We start from the raw sequence: 18426 nt of genomic DNA, 5'->3' as shown, positions 1-18426 counted from the left end.
GTGGCGTGTGGGAAAAGGGATTCCACACATGCTTTATCTTATCATTGCAGCATTAATGTTACAGCTTCTTTTATAGTGTACTAAAAATAATTTTATTTATAAATCTCCTTACTTTCTTCAAGCATTTGGGACACCATACAAAATTCCAGAAATAATTCAAAATGCATTAAAAATTATATTAAAGAGCCACAGCCTGAAAGTTTTAATAAAAAGCTGATCAAGGGTGTCAAGGGGCAGGAGATGTTATTCATATAGAGTCAATAAAAATAAAACTGAATGCACAGTGAAAATGTTTTGAATATTTTTAAGGCAAGGAGACAGATTGAGGGAGACCTGGAAAAGAAGAGGAATATTGTGCTCCCCTAATGAAATGCTTTGGCTGAAGAGGGGCAGCAGGGAGGGCTGCAGGCTGCACCTGCCCCAGGCTTGGGGGTCCTTGTTGCTGTGCTAGGGTGAAACTTGGACTGGGGGGGTTCTTAGGGGCCACAATTCTTATCAATTCTTCCCACCTGGGCTGGTGCAAGAGCATGTGTGCTGCTTCCACAGCACAGGGCTGAGCTTGCCAGGGCCCAGTGCCATGGACTTTTGCCCTGGTCAGTGTCCCCTTGCAGGCAGGGACAGCTGGGACACAGGGCAGGACAGGCAGGAGAGCCCTTCTGGAGGCAGCTCCTGGAGGGCTGGTTAGCCAGGGAGGAGAGCTGGCACTGGGCAGGGTTTGAGCTGCTCCAGGTGTGAGAGGTGCAGGGATGCTCTGTGACCACCAGTGACCCATCAGGGGTCAGCCCAGGCTGCAGCAGACCCTGGGGAGCAGGCAGGTGCAGCAGGGAGCCTGCAAGCAGAGCATGTGTTGTACTTGGCACAACAGAGCTGCTGAAAAGTGCCCCAAATGGAAACCACAGCCACTGACTCTGGATTGGACTTGATCTGGCAGGTCCTTTCCAGGCTAAATGTTTCTGTGATTGGAAGGTGAAATTTTTTGGGTTTTTGACTGTTCTTGCTTGCAGAGCTACCCACACCAAGTGCATTCTGTCTTACAGACAGCCCTCAGAGCCTGGGAATGCCTCAGCCACATACTCAACACACATTCATACACAATGGTTTTATGAAAGAAAACGTTCCTTCCACACAGCAAAGCATGAGCAAGAAAATGTGTGCAGTGGTCATACTGCATGATATCAGCATTCAGACATTATTGATACATATTCTTAATTTTTAGATTGAGAATAGCTTTTATGCACTCACTAAAATATACCACAGGAGGTGTAGCTGGTTACACAGGAACTGAAAATGTCTTTCCATACTGCATTTGATAAGTGGAATTAGATATTGCTGGGTTTACCTTGTATTTTAGCATCCAAGATAGTCTACGCTCAGCAGCACAAGAACAGTGTTAAAAATAAAAGATTTTTCCTAGGAGAATGGGCATGTGCAGCAGGGGTTTGCAGTGTTGCATGCTGTCAGTCAAAATTTGCTAGCAATGTCATTGAAGGTCAGAGTCCCAGTATCTCTGCAATCAAAGCTGACAATGACACATTCACTAGATAGATATAAGGAAGGCACTTTTCCACTAACTGTCCTAAAGTAATAAGTGAAAAATTAAAACTTTTCTTTTAAATATACTGCACATATCATAGCAAAGTAGGTTTGGAATTTTTTTGCTGAAAGAAAATGGCAATGATAAAATAGAAAATGAAGAAATAGTACCTGTCATTTTAACCAGCTGTGGCATACTGTTTTCCAGTGTTTTCTAAAGGTTCACAGCTGTGGAATCAGACCAGTGGAAAAACAATAATGACTAGAGTTGCAGAAGGGAAGCTAAACTAACAGGGGCACTAACAGGCAGCAAAAGAGGCTCAGAAGAAAATAACCTAAGTTCTAATTTAATCTACGGATGCAAAACCAGAGATGCTCTTTTGTTTCTTCAGTTCACTCTGCATTTATGCTAAAGTTTTGGTTGAGAGCACATTGCATTTTAGAATCAAATTTCCAATCTTTTCCACTTATATGTATTGGTTCACCTCAATCAGCAGACAGAACAAAGCCAAAAGGGTTCCCATTTCACTGCATCACTTCCTGGTGCAGATCATACATACTCCAGCTGCATGTCCCATGTATGTGCCAGGTTTGTGCCAGGTTTGTGCCATGATACCATGGGGCTGTTGGAAGAAAAACCTGGGGGAGAAGCCTGGGTAAAACCATATTTGACTCTCTCAACCCCAACACTAATCCTAACCCTCTCCCTAAACCTAGCCCTACCCCAAACCCAAATCCAAAACCATGCTGGTCCAGATCAGAGAGCTGCAGGAGCAGCAACACTGGGGGCTTGCTGGGATGGTTTTGACATTCTTTTCCATCCCCAATGCTCTTGGAGCTGTAAGATGTTAGATTCTCTCAAAAATCCCAGACACAGGATGATGATGAGCTTGCCCAAAAGCACACATTACTGGGAAGAGACTCATGCTCAGAGCAACCATGTCACACAATGCAAGAAACTGTTAATTGTTAACAAATTCAAGCACTGTCACCTGCGTAGACAGAAGATTCCATTATCAATTCCCAGTCAAGCCAGTTCTCAAAGGGAAGTTTTGACTTGCAATGATGTTTAAAACAAATGACTGCTGCAGATGTTCAACCAGATAGCCTGAAAAGAAAATCTGAAATTCTTGCCTTCAAGAAAATGCTTGGAAAAACACAATTTCCCTTCAAATCCAAGTCCCAGTTAAAACATTTTCTATTAGTTGAAACAATAGCATTGAACTGTCATACTGACAGCATGAGAAAACAAAGGAGAAATTCAGTATCATGGGATGGAAATCTCATCACAAAAGGTGTAGAAACCAGGGTTATTCACAGAAAACTGGCTCATGTTATGTTCTCATAGCTGTGAAACCAGTACCTGCCTGGGAATTTTTTCTGCCAGATTGCTGCTAGATAGCAGAAGGTCATCTAGGCAGAAGAACCAAAAGGTTGCCTGTCCCAGGAATCCTACCCCAGAAATGCCAGAAGTCCCAGGAATAACTTGAACAGTGGAAGTCTGAGCTATTTCACTATCCTGTCACATTCCATGGCCCTTTTCTCCAGGTCTTAGCCTGTTCATCCTTCTTAGGAACATGTGGATGTGTTTGATGGTTTCCATCCATGTGCTTTGACCCTTCAGAAGCTTCAGGGGCACTTTCTAATTTTGGATGAGGCCAAGAGGGGCTTTTTTCCATTTCTTATACCCTGCTCTATGACATCCTTTCCCTAAATCCCTCCCAGATATCTCAGCACAGACATTTAGTTGGAGCAATATATAAAGCCAGCTCATAATTTTAATTTTTTTTCCCCCAGTTACTGTAATGATGACCTGCAGCACTTGGGTTCAAATCCTGCTGGCCAGGAATATAACATCCATTTCTCATCAAGACAAAACAGGAACATTGTTGAATAAGTAGTTGTACTATAAGCACAGGAATCTCACAGCTGATTTAATAAAATTGAACTCCTGGTAGAGGAGGGAAGCATTCACAAGGGAAGAAAGAAAACAGAGCAAAGATCTTGCAATGGTGAGTTTCACACATCCAGTGTGGGAGTTTGGCAACCAAATGGATGTTTTGAAGAGCTAAATGGTGGCATAAATCACCTGGCAATTTATTATGAAGTGATTATATATATTTCAGTAGATGTCACACAATATAACTGCATTAATTAAAATGGAATTAATATAGGGCATCTTGCCATATCTAGCAATATATCAAAGCACAATTTGCAATAAGAGTTCTGCCCTCACTGTAGGGCTCCCAGGGCACTCCCCACTGTTTGCTTAAACCTTTCTTGGTTTATTTTTCAGCTGCCATTAATTTTGGAAGAACCATTATGTTATTTTTTTTAAAAAAGACAAAACCAATAAACACTGTGAGCAGTACACTAAAAAGCATTTTGATTTGTGTTCACAAGATTGCTACTACTACTACTACAGAGTGGATGTAGTTTTGCAGGCAAGGTCAAGTGTTAGGTAGAAATGCTTCTTATGGGACACTGAATACTGTATGCAACTTGTTTTAATTCAAGTGAAAGTTTTCTCCTTCCACCAACAGGGTGGGTGGAGGTTGCAAACACCTTCTCACTTTCAGTGCTGTTAACACTGAGAAGGAATGAATGTCCTAAAAAATAATGAACTATGTTGAAAGAATGTGAGATTTTTAAAGTGAATTCATATAGGGAAACTTTTTGTTTTTTATTTCTAACCCCCTTGGGGATGAAGTCCTCCATCTTCAATGAAAGGGAAGGGACAGAGGAGAAGGAAGGATGCACTAAATAACAAAACAATAAAATAACAAAAAAGAATTGTGCCAATTATTCTGTTTGGATGAAACCTTGTGGCAGCACCGCTGGATCGGTGACAACAGGAGGGGACATGGAGGGAGTAACTTCTCATCATCAACAAAGAAGTTCATTAGAACAAGGAAAACAGTGTGATCCCCTAGGCTGCTTCATCTCTCCCCCTAATTCACTGTGAAATTCTGCTGGAACTCTTCTCTGATGGTGAGAAGTTAAGCACTCTGTGCTTCACCTGCTGATAAGTATTCAGGATCAACTTTTGAAATCACAGCAGTGTGAGCACTCTTCTTTGCAATGATGTCTGCTTTTATAAATACCAGTTTTCTTATTGCCCCTAAAACTTCTGCCAGGCCTCTGGAACAGAAAACTTCTATTCTTCAATGGACACAGACATTTCTTAGGAAAATGGGAGCTGCATTCTCATGCATCTGGAGGCTCAGTTTGGCTTTTTGCCCAGGGATGAATTTCTTTGTAGGTGATTTTAGAAATCAGTTCCACTGTCTGAATCTGATTTTCTTTACAGCAAATACAAGCCCTCCTAAACCAAGAAACCTAATTAGGATGCTATGTAACTGCCATAATAATCAGCACAGCTTCTATGTACTTATAAAATGAATGTTTTCATTGCTGTATAGGATTTATAGTGAGGTTGTGTGAAGAGTCTCCTGCTGTGCTTGGTACTGCAAAATTCACTTTCCAAAAGAGGGAGCTTCTCCCAAAGGATTTAAGGCTTCAGCAGGTGACTTGTTCACCTTTTGTTAGGTGACCCAAAGCCTTTGAGGCCTGACCTGTACACAAAGGCACAGAAAGTGTTGTTTGATACTGATTTGATTAAATTGGAGCAACTTTTCCATGAGTGTGTTCACACATTGGTTTAATTTGTGTTGATGAATTTACAAGCATGAACTGAATTTGCATAATCAGTCTTAGTCTGACATAAAAGAGAACAAGCATTAAAATTGCACCAGTTAGCTAAATGGATATAAATTAACCCTGCAGCCCTCTCTGGGCAGAAGGAATCTTCAGAAATACTACAGAGCATGAGAGAAAAGCATCCAACAACAGCAATTCTATTTATTACTTAAGGATTAACAATATAAGATTAAAAAGATGCAAAACCAGTTCAAAAGTATTCCAGAGTTAGTCTGCATTGAAATGACCCATTTGGAAAGGCACAGTTTCAAATGCAGATTTTGGAGCTGCAAGCCAGCTCAGGCTGAGACTGTGGCAGGAGCTCAGAGCAGCTGCTGGATTCTGGCTGTGCTGCTCCACACTCCTGCTGCTCCTGTCCATGCTGGCAGAGAGCTGCCCCCACCCTGAGCACCCTGAGCACCCTGAGCACCCTGAGCATCCTGAGCATCCTGAGCATTCTGAGCATCCTGAGCATTCTGAGCATCCTGAGCACCCTGAGCATCCTGAACATCCTGAGCATTCTGAGCATCCTGAGCACCCTGAGCACCCTGAGCACCCTGAACATCCTGAGTACCCTGAACATCCTGAACATCCTGAGCATCCTGAACACCCTGAGCATCCTGAGCACCCTGAGCACCCTGAGCACCCTGAGCATCCTGAGCATCCTGAACACCCTGAGCACCCTGAACATCCTGAGCACCCTGAGCACCCTGAGCATCCTGAGCACCCTGAGCATCCTGAGCACTCTGAGCACTCTGAGTACCCTGAACATCCTGAGCATCCTGAACACCCTGAGCACCCTGAACATCCTGAGCACCCTGAGCACCCTGAGCATCCTGAACACCCTGAGCACCCTGAGCATCCTGAGCACCCTGAGCACCCTGAGCATCCTGAGCATCCTGAACACCCTGAGCATCCTGAGCATCCTGAGCACCCTGAACATCCTGAGCACCCTGAGCACCCTGAACATCCTGAGTACCCTGAGCACCCTGAGTACCCTGAGCATCCTGAGCACCCTGAGCACCCTGAGCATCCTGAGTACCCTGAACATCCTGAGCATCCTGAGCACCCTGAGCATCCTGAGCATCCTGAGCACCCTGAGCATCCTGAGCACCCTGAGCACCCTGAGCATCCTGAGCACCCTGAACATCCTGAGCACCCTGAGCACCCCAGAGCCTCCCCAGGAGAGGGAACACAGAGTGAGACCACTCTTTACCCTGGAATCACTCAGCTCAGATGTGATGCAGCAGCAGAGTTTGATCAGGTGCGTGCCCAAATGTTTGAACCTGACATTTAGTAGAGACTCATCCACTCCACACAGCTTTTACAGTAATTAAAAATCTGAATCAAATCATACTAATTTCAGCAGGAAGTCCCAAAGGAACAGCATAAAGCAGCAGCAGGACAAAAGCTGAGAGAGGGACTATTACAGTATTTAGACTGTAGGGAAAGATGTAAATTGCAAATAATGAAGGAGAAGTACTCCAGAGATCTATAATCTCTGTATGAAGATCAACAACAGGCTTTTGAAATGCTAAAAAATTACACCCATGACAAGGCAATGTCACTGTGGGAGAGTGACAAATAGTTTGTCAGAAAGGTAAGAAGCATTTGATCATCTCTCCAGCTGGGGCAGGGGTTATTTTTTTATTATTGTGATTTGCAAGGCTCTGGATGAAGCTGGGCAACTGCTACAAAAGAATAGTAGTATGACAACTGTTGTTCAGATTAAGAAAGAAGTTCATTTTTTCTGGATCATGCATTTTGTCTTGTGTGGTCATTTGAATTGCTAGTGGGATATTTTCTTTCTGTGTTAGGGAAAATAATTGTTGATAATCACATTGATACTTGTTTTGAGTATTTGTGTAACCATCTTGGTCACCACTCCCCCTCCCACCCCATCCTTATGGTATTTTCAGATATCTGATCAGAGATCAAGATGGATATTCTATATCAGAACTGACCAAACAGACACTGTTAATAAGTTAGAAAACAATGAATACTCAATGTTTAGTCAAAAAGATCAACATGTAGGCTAAAATAACTGGCACAGTTGTCAAAACAGTGTTCAGTGCTAGCTGACAAACAGAAACAGGGCAAATAAAGCTACCCCCTCATTTGCTATGAAGCTTGTGCTCTCTAATTTGTCAAGCCAATTCAAACCAACCACTTCCATATCAAATGTGTCTGATGGACAGCCTCAGAGCTGGGGTAATGTGATTTGTTATCTGTCAAATACTGCACATTTGCTGTGAACATTATGGATTTTAATTTTTTTTTCTTTAAATTAATGTACTTCAAATGTATTCTATTAAGAATCTCTGGAACAGTCTTCTTTATTCACAGGAAAAAAAAAAAAAAAGATGATATGTCAGTGTGGGCTGTTCCCATGGGCTTTATAGTGCCTCAGTTTTCAGAAGGTGCAGAGCTGAGGCCCCAGCTTGGCTCCCTTGGTCCTTCAGCATCCTCCAGCAGTGCAATGCCAGCACCTCCAGCAACCAGGGCAAACCCATGATTTGTGTGCATGAGGAGCTGCACTCAGGCACTGTTTGTAAACCATCAGCCTCCCATGGAAGCAGCTGGTTCTACCCTTTGCTGATTTGGCTGGCACCTCCTGATGGCAGTCCTGAACCCCCTTGGCCATCTTCAGTGGCACTGAAGAAAAAGCCACAAGATGTTAGCACTGGATGAGCAGCAGCTTCCTGTGGGCAAATGTCTTTCACCAAAACACATGTCCACAGGTGGGATTCTCAGCTGTTGACATCTGTTCATCTCTGTAAACCCCCAAAGAAGGGAAGTTGTTTCAAGGACAAGCCCTTCTTTCCATCCATGTGTTTTGCATTTCATTTTCCATACCTGTTTACTTCTCCCTCTTTGCATTCTTCCCCTTTGGTGTGAGAAGGATCATTGCCTCCCTTTCAGCAGACAGAGCAGAACCTGCAACAGCATCTCAGAGGAGTGCCTGTGTCTGTATCACTGTCTTTTACTCCATGGGCTGGCTGGATCTCTCATCTCTGATGGATTTTCCTTTCCTTCATCTATCTGTCACAATACCTTGAAAACATTTCAGGCTATTCAGGCAGTCAGACTGAAGGTATGAAGTTTATTTTACAATCCAACTCACTTTTGCTGAATATTCTGAGCACTTTCTTCCATCTGAGAGGGTTCATGATCTCTGCTCCCTAACTGTTGACATTTATCTGCCCTTTCTTTCATTCCCAGCTCTCTCTGTCATTATGATTCTGATTCCAGAATGACCTATTACCATTTGTCTTTTATCCCTGCACACTTTAGGAATGGCAACTTTTCTGTTGATATCTGGATACTTTTTACATTCCTCTCCAACCTTACCCAGCTTAGGCAGTCCTAAGTTAGCAAGTCAGGAGTGCAACTCCTTCTGCCTCCTCACACAGCCTCCTCAAAAACCAGGGGTGTGCACTCCCCTGCTCCTTCCTGGGCCTGTCAAAGGAGAGCATCCATCAGATGCCAATTTTGCAGAGGGTTGAGGTCAGGCCTCACATCTCTCTCTGTGGGCTAGGGGTAAATCTTGGCCCCATGGAGCATTCAGCATGGGTAAAAGCTGGGACCATCATTCTCACTATAGACAGTGCCAAAATAATGAGTCCTGCCTTCTCTGCTCCTTTAGAAAAGGGAGAATCTGTCCTCTTCTGACACTCTGCCTGCACAGAAATACCCAAGGTGGTTTTACAGAGAGCTGGGGAACAGGGGTCAATGCCAATCACAGCTGCACACTATGGAGTCACTGGTGGAAAAAGGAAGAGTCCTTTCATTTAAGCACAAATTTTAAACTATGGCTGCAGCAAATGAAGGGTGAAAATGCATTAGGTAAGGTTAACAAGTTTGCTTGACTCAGCTAATCAATAACTAAGTAAAGAAGATTCTCTAACCATGAAGAAAACATATTTATTCACTTGCAAAGGAATGGGGAGGGGCTTTCCATGATGCTCTGTATACAAAAGTCTTTGGACCTTTTTCATATTAAGTTTATATTACACATAAGCTTATATAAAGCTGCACACTGATAATCTCAGTATTCTAACTGAGAATATGACAGGGTTTTCAGTGCTCAGTTAAAACGGAGCAGATATGTCTAAGAGCAAATGAGCTAAACTGCACAGAACATACTTCTGTAACTGTTCTTGGGCTGTTTTTCCTGCACAGCTCATTAGCTATCCAGAACTGCAAAATGCAGATATTCTTTGCTCCCATTACAGTTTTAATTGAGAGCTTATGATGCAGCACTACTCTGGAAAAGAATTCAACATCCTTCTCCTCATGGATTCAGAATAGTGGGGTGTTGATTTTTTGCCCTTACAAAATCCATTTCTTTGTACTTTCAAAAAATATTTTTTTTCAGTACATGACTCTCCAAGAGCTTAATATCCTAATGTGCTTTTTATAGAGGAGGAGAATCAGCAAAGACTAAGTAATCTGGCTAAGATGACAGAGGAAGGCTGTGGCAGCATCACACTGAGACCTGAGGCCTCCAGAATCCTATTACTGTGCTCTAACCCCAAGACCATCCTGTCTTTCTTAAAAGCTTTACTATTACATTCAAGTATGCAGAGACTCAGATGGAAACAAAACCAGAAGGCAAATAAAAAGCTCAGCATGATGGTGACTGCAAATACCCTGAAACAATAGAAAAGCAAACAGATGAAGTTATTTCAGTTTGAATCATATTTGGGAGTTTGGGTACTATAATATTCTATTCTATTCTATTCTATTCTATTCTATTCTATTCTATTCTATTCTATTCTATTCTATTCTATTCTATTCTATTCTATTCTATTCATTCTAATATAATTAATTTATATCTATTTTACAACCACTAACTAATTAGTCAAAGGATTAAAGCATTTCCTAACACATAGGCAAGTGCTTTTTACTGCCAAGGGTCGTGATCCTCCTTTGTGAGAACTTACTATTTTAAATGTATATTATATCCATGATCTTACAGGTAAAATCTGCTGGAAATAAGAATAACCTTTCCCCTTAGAGATATGGTCTCTTTCCCTGTGATAAGTCTGTCCATCATCAAAGAACTGATAAAAGGGCAAAGTCAAGGTCAGTGATCAGGAGCTACATGCAGCAGAAATAGTTCTGGAAACACATGAGGTTATTCTCAACCTTGTCATCAGCATCACAGACAGACACTGCAAAAGCTGACCCCACTTTTCAGAAGGACTCTGGCCACACAAGGGCTCCTGCATGTTGGGGAACTCTGCTATTCATTCTGTGAATAGACAAACAACCACATGTGAGCTGCTTTGCTATGTTGCAGACACATTATTTTAATTCCACGCCTTCCCAAATAATGCCCTTAGGTCATTTTTTCTCTTGGTCAGTCAGCATCAGTCCTCTGAAGTGATTTTATGTCACCTGAAATCCCCACTTAGAGTGGAAGCAGGAGGATGTGTGCAGGACAGCAGGAAGTTAGATAAAAAACAGCTGGAGATAAAAGGGCATAAATAGTAGATAGAAGGGAGCCTTTGGGGAAGGCCACAATATCTCTGCTGGAGTACCTCTGGAAAATTTCCTTCTATTTCCAAATGTCCAGAACAGTGGAAAAAGTCCAGCCAAGGGATTTCACAGAGTAATCAAGTAGTCACCTCAGAATATAATCAGTTAAGAGATTGTTTTATATACACCTGCTATACTACATTATTTATCATGCCTGGAAGGCTCTGCATGACTTGCTATCTTTCATCACAATTCATCCTCTGTGGCAGGTGACCATCATGAAAGAAAGAAGAGAAGATTCTCAGAACAATTCAGCCAATCACCTCCTTGTTCTGGAGCTGCACTTGCAGCAGCAGGGTTTGTTACAAAGCTCTGAGCTGAGAACTGCAGTCCTCCTATTCTACACACTAAAAGCAGCAAGAGCAGTCCATGCCTTAAATGTTTCATATTTGAGGCTATTCTTACATTTAGGGAAGGAAAGGAAATTGAATTTTGATCTTCTTCAGATCATAGTAGGAAAGGTATTTTATTTCAGGGAATTATCCTTTTGTGTGACTAATGTTTGTTCATTTGGCTGCTCTCTGGAATTGAAGGTAGGGCATTTTGAGATGTTATTGTAGTGCTAAGTGCAATAAAAGCTGCAGTGAAAGTAGCTAAACACCCTGAGGAAAGCAAACACACAGCTAATGACACACAGCAACTGCTGTACTTTGAGGATTTACTGGGACAAACAGTTACAACCAGAAGCAGAGTTTATGACATTGAGGAGCCTGATCAGATTCAAATGCATTTTATTCAGTCACATTTGCCTAAAAAAGTATTTCTGACTCATGAAAGATTCTTCATCAACTTAACTGGGAACATGGAGGGAAATAAGAGTTGCTGCCTTGAATAAGGGTTTGTTTCTGGGAGGCTGTGATTCAGTGCTTCTGAAAAGACCAAAGCAAATGGTAAATAGTATGTTGCTCTCTGGGTTTTTTTTTTTGTTTTTTTTTTTTCCCCCATTATATTTTACCACCTTACATTTGTTTCAAGGTTTACCAGGGGTTTGAATTAAATCCACCCAAAGGAAGAGTTGATATTCAAGGCTACCCCTGGGCAAAGAGGAGTTTTGCATTCATTAATATTGCCTTGGGATGAAGGAAGGAGCAGGAGAGCCCTGATTGACCTCAGGCATTTATAAAGGTAATCTCATTTGTGCTCGTTTGCTACTTTTTCATTAAAGCCACTCCTGGAATGTTTCTTATCATGGGTTCCCCTTCCCTTGAGAAAAGTTTCAACAAATAGACCAAATGCAGCACAACTCAAGTGGCGTGGAAATGCAGACTGGGAGAAATTGAATGCATTTTGACCTGCAGAGTTGGGAAGGTCAAACCAGAACCAGGGAAGTCTACAGTCAAACCAGTCAGCTTACAGCCAGTATATGGCCCATATTACACTCACATGCAAGTGCCTACAGCTTATCAAGGATTAACTATGTGTTGTTCATGCAGCCCATTTCAACATTTTAACCACTGTCCATTTATCTGCACACAGAGGGTAGAGAAGTAAATCTAGTCCTCAATACTGAATCTCTCTCACAGTCACACAGTTGAAGACATAATTCCAGAAACAGGTGATGCCAGTGATGAAAAGAAACTCTGCATTTCTCAGAAGCATTACTGCTACTTGTCAGGAACATTCTTTTTTCTCTGACTTAAAGTATATTTGTTATACCACAGATTAACTGCATCCATTTAGGGAAGAAACGGCCTTGAATCATTGTTTCATCTTAGGAACCACAGGTGATGTTGTACACAGGCTGTTTACAACCTCAGGGTTAGTGAAAATGAAACCAAACTAAGAAAACACCAACCATTGACCAGAAGGAGCCCCGCCAACATTTCCTTCTTTAATCTCTTAACCAAACAAAACGACACATGACAGCACAATGGTGAGGATGAGGTTTCACAGCCTGCTGGGAATGCCACTTTTTGGTTAAAAAAAGAAATAAAATGAAGTTTTGCTTATCTGATTTGCATATTGCACATTAAATAAGCCCTGCAAGGTACCGTTCTTCAAGCTGGACTTATTTTTAAAGAAATGTAGATTAATAATCCTCCTTGCTTAAAAAATGAGCTTCAATATTTGTGCGAATCGTAGAGTGAAAAAAATCAATGTGCTATCGACTGCTGGGGATGATCACATTCATTTTGCCCTTTGTGGTTGGTGAAATCCATGCTGCAATTACAGAGACAGGCTGGCAGCAAAGAGCCTCAGTTGGGCTTTCAGCTCCACATTAATCCAAAACTCACCATTTTAATGCAGATATAGATTGCCACAAGTCAATAGCTGACTACTTGAATTGTGAAGTAGCAGTTCCATGCTATATTGGCAGCGCTGGCTGTTACAGTATCTTCAAGTATTTTGAAATTTCAAAGTGTTGTTACTCCATGAAAGTGAGGAGCGTAACTGACACCACATCAGAGGGGCTGCAGTGTTAATGCTATTATCATCAATGCCAGAATCTAGAATGAAGACATAACACCACAAACAATCTTAAAGTGGATCAAAAATAGACTTTTCTTAGGATAACGTACCAAGGTATCCACTCATGTTGTAATGGCCTGATGCATTATCTCACAAAGTACCCCTAGTGCTGAATTTTATAATATAGTTCCTAATTCTCTCTCATGTACCCTGTTCCAAACACAGATTACTTCACCAGAGAGTTCACTGTGCATTTACAATCCAGCAAGCGAGGTCAGAGTTTGGCTTTGAGTAGCAATTTCCTTTTCAGCAGTCTGTAACCAGGAACCGAGTTCTGCCACTAAATTTGTGAGAAGAACAGGGGAATCCACTGAGTGACCATTGCCTCCTCTGCAGCACACCAGGTGTAGGGTGAGTGTAGGACTCTGTTTTATTTCAGTCACTACATTTTTGTGTGTTCCATGGTACTGGGCACTTTCTGCCACATCCTGTGAAAGGTGCAGGGACAGATCCGTGCTGTTACCGCTGTCGTTCGTGGCACAGGGCAAACACAGTCCAAACCCAGGGATGGAAACACAATGGAAACGCTTCCATTGATTTTACTGAGCTGTGCTGGCGTGGCTGCAGACAGTGCAGCACACAGAGAGCCCCAGAGCTGGGCTGCAGAGCTGGCTCAGCGTGCCAGGGCTGGGTTTGGGGCAGGCTGTGTGTGCTGTGCCACCCTGCAGCAGCCAGGCTCAGCTCCGGGCTGCTCCCCTCTGGCCACTCCAGAACTCATCCAACATTCACAAATATCCCAGCTGCCCCGTGAGGGTGGCATTTAGGGTGTAATCTTTCAGGTTTTCACACACACAGCCATTGTCTGTGCTACAGGTAGGAGCCAGAGGTGTGTGCTGGGGCTGAGTGACAGCTGGGCTCCGTCAGGTGCAGGAAAATGTGCACACTCATTTTTGTTACCAGGGAAACCTCTGGACTCAGCAAGATCTCTTAGCACACGCAGCACTATCAATAATAAAAATAATTAAATAGGTAAAATACAGGGAGTAAGTCTGGGTACTTTGCTGCAAAATCAGGTGTGTGCAATCCAAAGAGCCATTTCCCTTTGCTGATATCTGAAATAAAACCTCACTTGATGTTGGTAAGCCTTCCTGTGGTTAGACTCTTAACAACGAGAGGAGCAGAGTATGCAGCTGTAAGACTTTGTGGAGGATTTCAAAAGAGAGAGGATTCACCCTGGTGTTACATATTGATATTCTGTGCAGTTTTTCATAGCACACCTGATACACCTTAACAGTTTGCCTTAAATACATTACAAGATTTGAGAAGGATTTTAATTTTTTCTGCAGAAAAAAAATACTGGTTCTTGCCACTGACCTGTAGTTGAGGGGTTCTTACATCTGGAAATCTCATTGAGTAAAAAATTTGATATAGTGTTAAAATGAAGATTATTCATATCTCAGTTATAAATAGACTCACATCATATTGGGAAATAAACAACCACAGTTTTTCAGGTTTTTGATTGCTTAGAAAGATGTGAGCTTTCAAATGTTTTTCTTCTGATTTCCTCAATAAAACATAAAGTTTATTTCAACTATAAAGGACAACCTAACAGGAATTTCATTAGTAGCAAGAATCAGAATAGCAGGTTTCACTGAACATGATGGGAAGAGAGAAGGATTCATTTGCATGGGCAGGCTAAGGGTCCTCCATAGGGAGAGTTTGATTAGCTGAGACTGAGCAAATGCTTAAAATTGTCAGAATCAGGCCCTCTCCTTATGAAATCACTGTGATCTAAAATGCCAAACTGGAAGAGGTCTTGGCCACAACAATTCAACATCAGTTAGAATATTAACAAGCAAATGGAAAAAGTGCTTCAAACCAACAGGAAGGGATTTTTTGCCTTGACCTTCCTACCTGAGTAGTTTTAATTAATTATGAGGCACTGGACTTACTGTGGAGTGCATAATGATACCATTATGTGGAAACCCTAAAATTAGACCTGTTTTTACAGCCTGTAAAAAAACAAACTGCAAAGTCTGTCCCAAGCAGGCTGCAATCCTAACAGAGAGCACAGGCAGCAGGGTGAGGTGCTGGACACACAGCCCAGCCAGGTCCCAGCAGCCAGCAGAGGTTTTCTGTCCCTGTTTGGAGGATGTTGAGGGTGTTGAGGGTGTTGAGAGGTTTAGGGATGTAGGGGCAGCTCGTGGAGGGAACCAGACCTGGCTCATGACTCACACAGTGGCACTGAAGAGGCAGAAAATGCCTGAACTGAGCCAGCCCAGGGTGCTGCTGTTCCAGCTCCTTTGTGTTGGACCCTCTCTACATTTTATTTCCTTTCTGAGGGCTATTTTGGAGATATTGGTTTGACTTTCCCTAACGTGCCTTCCTGTGTTGTTGGCAGGGGTAAATCCCTCAGGGATGGGCTGGGGGCAGGACCAGCCTTCCCTTCCTGGAGCCTGCCAGGCACAGAGCTTCCCCCCAAGCTGACCTCCTCCCAATTTGCACTGTGCTTCTATTGCTCCTGCTATCACTTTTTCAGACAATCCAGCTTGAGGCTGACTTTTAAGACATTTATGGAAACTTTGTACTCCAAGAAAGTTAATTTTGAACAGTTCAGGGGAAGTAAGCCTGCCTTTAACAATCCCCACCTGGAATAAGAAAAACTTAATAAATTCTTCATGTTTACTGTATTTACACATGGCCCCAGACTATGGATTACCTTTTTATTACTCCTTGTTGTAAGGGTTTTTTTTTCTCTATTATTAGTTTTGGTGTTTTTTTTTTTTCTTCTTCTTTTTTTCTTTTTTTTTTTTTTTTTTTTTTTTTTTTTTCACAAAACAGTGGCAAGAAGAGAAAATTGTTATCTTCCCTGTGGACATTTACAAGCTTCTGAATGAAAGTTTGGTTACAGATTTGTTCTCTGCAGAAGCATGAAATAGTTTTCCCTTACAGAGCTTGGGTGCCCCATATCTCAACAGAAAAACTTTCCCAATGACCTGGCAGCAGCTATGGAACAGAAATAGGGGTATGTCTGAGAGTCTGGAGTATCTGCTTCACTGCTGGAAAAACACCAAAATAACGATGTGTACACACACACAAATAGCTGATTCTACACAGGAGATCCTGTGTGCACTTTTCATAGACAATCCAGAGACAGTGGCTTCTTTTCACTATGGTTATCTGCAAATCTCTCTCCAGAAGTGAGTGGAATTTTCCAGTGCTGCCTAATGTTGAAATAATGAACTTTGGCAAATCTAAATCAGCTGAGAGCAAACTGCAAATATGAGACCCTGTAGCTCAGGTGGCAGTTTGTGCCATTGCAACATTGGGGCTGAGCTGTCCTTACAGCACTGAGGACAGAGAGAGAAATCCTGCTGGACTCCAGGGTCATGATCTAGTTTCTCTCTTGCTGTGTCCTTTATCCTATTTTCATAACCTACCTTACCCTATTTTCATATTGGTGCTGTCATTTTGTGTTCTGCCCCTCTCCTTACACTGGTGCATGACTCACTATAGGCAGTGATCTTCTTCAGGGGAAAGATTTGATACTTTCTAAACTAACCATAATTCCTTATCAGCATATAATGTCTGCATTTCAAGAACAGAAGGAGTTAAGGAATGGTCCAGCACAGAGCAATCACAAAGACAATGAATTTTCTCTCTGTGGTCATTGTGAAGTGTGCAGAAAGAGAGAGCACAGCTCAGTATGGGCCCAGAGAAATGCCCAGAAATACAAAACTCCTCTCTGGGATAATCAACTGACATGCAACCAACCAGGTATGCTGAAGAAGAATAAAATGAGGAATAGGAGTAGGAGTAGGAATAAAATGAGTTAGGGAAAACAGTGCAAAGGGAGGGAAACTACAGCAATTCTTAACCCCCTTTTGGAATCAAGAGAGCAGTGAGCTGCTGAATTCACAGAGCCTGAATGTTGCTGCCCAAGCCAGAGAAGGTACAAAAGGAAATCCTCTTATGAAATGGAAAGGCAGTTCCTCTCTATGCCACAAAAGAAGCCTTGAAAGATGAGAATCCAGGTATTAATTTTCCTGCTGCTATTTCTCTATTCCAATAGTTATTTCTATCAGAGAATAAGCATAAGCAAAACTAACCCACCAAAAGTACAGGGAAAAAAAATCCCCTCACTCTTCAATTCCTCAATAACAACTGCCTGAGGATTCAGACAGAATAGACTTGTTACAGGTATCAAAATTTATTGTTGAATTAAAAAAAAAAAAACAATGAAAAAGACTGGCTGGTACAAAGCACACAGCATCAATCTCATGGATTAATCCTCAACTTAATACATTTATTTTAATTGAGGCACTTCTATTTGGTCTAATAATTAATATTTTCAGAGCCAATGGAGCTTAGTTATAAGTCACTGAGTAATTCAAACATATCACTACAGCATTAGAATACATTCCATACAATGACTATTCATAAAATCCCCATGTTTAATTTGAAGTTTTATTTTTCCCTTAAAGGCATTTAATGGCTCCAGCCCTGCACATTGACAGAACTTCTGCCACCATTTGCCCAGGATCAGAGCTGGCAGCTGCTGGAGACCATTTCCAAGCAGGGGAGGAAGCTCAGAGCAATGAATTCCTGTGTTTCTGCCTGCCCATAGGTCTCTGAATAAACATTGAGGACCAAAAAATGGGAATTTATCAGTATGGATTGTTTATGTGTGGTGCAATTGGTCCAGGCAACAAAGCCTGGCTGGATTTCCCTGGATTCAGGAAAATGGAAAATTCAAGAGCTGATTTCAAGTCATTCACAAGTATTCAGGTATTTAAATGTTTTTTTGCTATGTGTTAACAATTTAGAAATTCAAAGTGGAAACTTCTTTACATATCAACCTACAGACAAACCTTAACATTTACATAAAACAAATGCAAAAAAATTGTTTCATCAGAATAAAGCAGATCCACACTTGACATTACATTCATTACAGTTGAAAAAAATTGCAGTATTACAATACTTGTAATTCAATTGTTCCTGAGCCTCTTAATGTGATGATAAGTTGCTTCATTAAAAAAAAAAATTCCTTCTTAAATGAGGTATGAGGAAAAGGGAAGTACAGAGACAAGTAATTACATTTCTAACAGAGAATATAAAATGAACTAAATGTATCTGCACTAGAACTCAATATGATTTTTTTCCATTTTCAGTATTGCAGACCTCATTTGCATCCTAAATCAGAATGAAACACCGTAAAAGTTTATTGAACCAAAAACTTAA

General features: G+C 41.7%; 1 long non-coding RNA gene across 1 annotated transcript; it reads left to right on the top strand.

Moving 5' to 3' along the window:
• Nucleotides 1-13506: 13506 nt before the first annotated feature.
• LOC130257387 (uncharacterized) lies at nucleotides 13507-17722 on the top strand. The gene is made up of 3 exons (XR_008841317.1): nucleotides 13507-13596; nucleotides 16138-16210; nucleotides 17670-17722. It is a non-coding gene; the product is annotated as an uncharacterized LOC130257387 (long non-coding RNA).
• The last annotated feature ends 704 nt before the right edge of the window (nucleotides 17723-18426 follow it).

The sequence above is a fragment of the Oenanthe melanoleuca genome, chromosome 10 (genome assembly GCF_029582105.1).
Source record: "Oenanthe melanoleuca isolate GR-GAL-2019-014 chromosome 10, OMel1.0, whole genome shotgun sequence".
NCBI classification, from domain to species: Eukaryota; Metazoa; Chordata; class Aves; order Passeriformes; family Muscicapidae; genus Oenanthe; species Oenanthe melanoleuca.
This window is presented reverse-complemented; position numbering and strand designations above follow the sequence as displayed.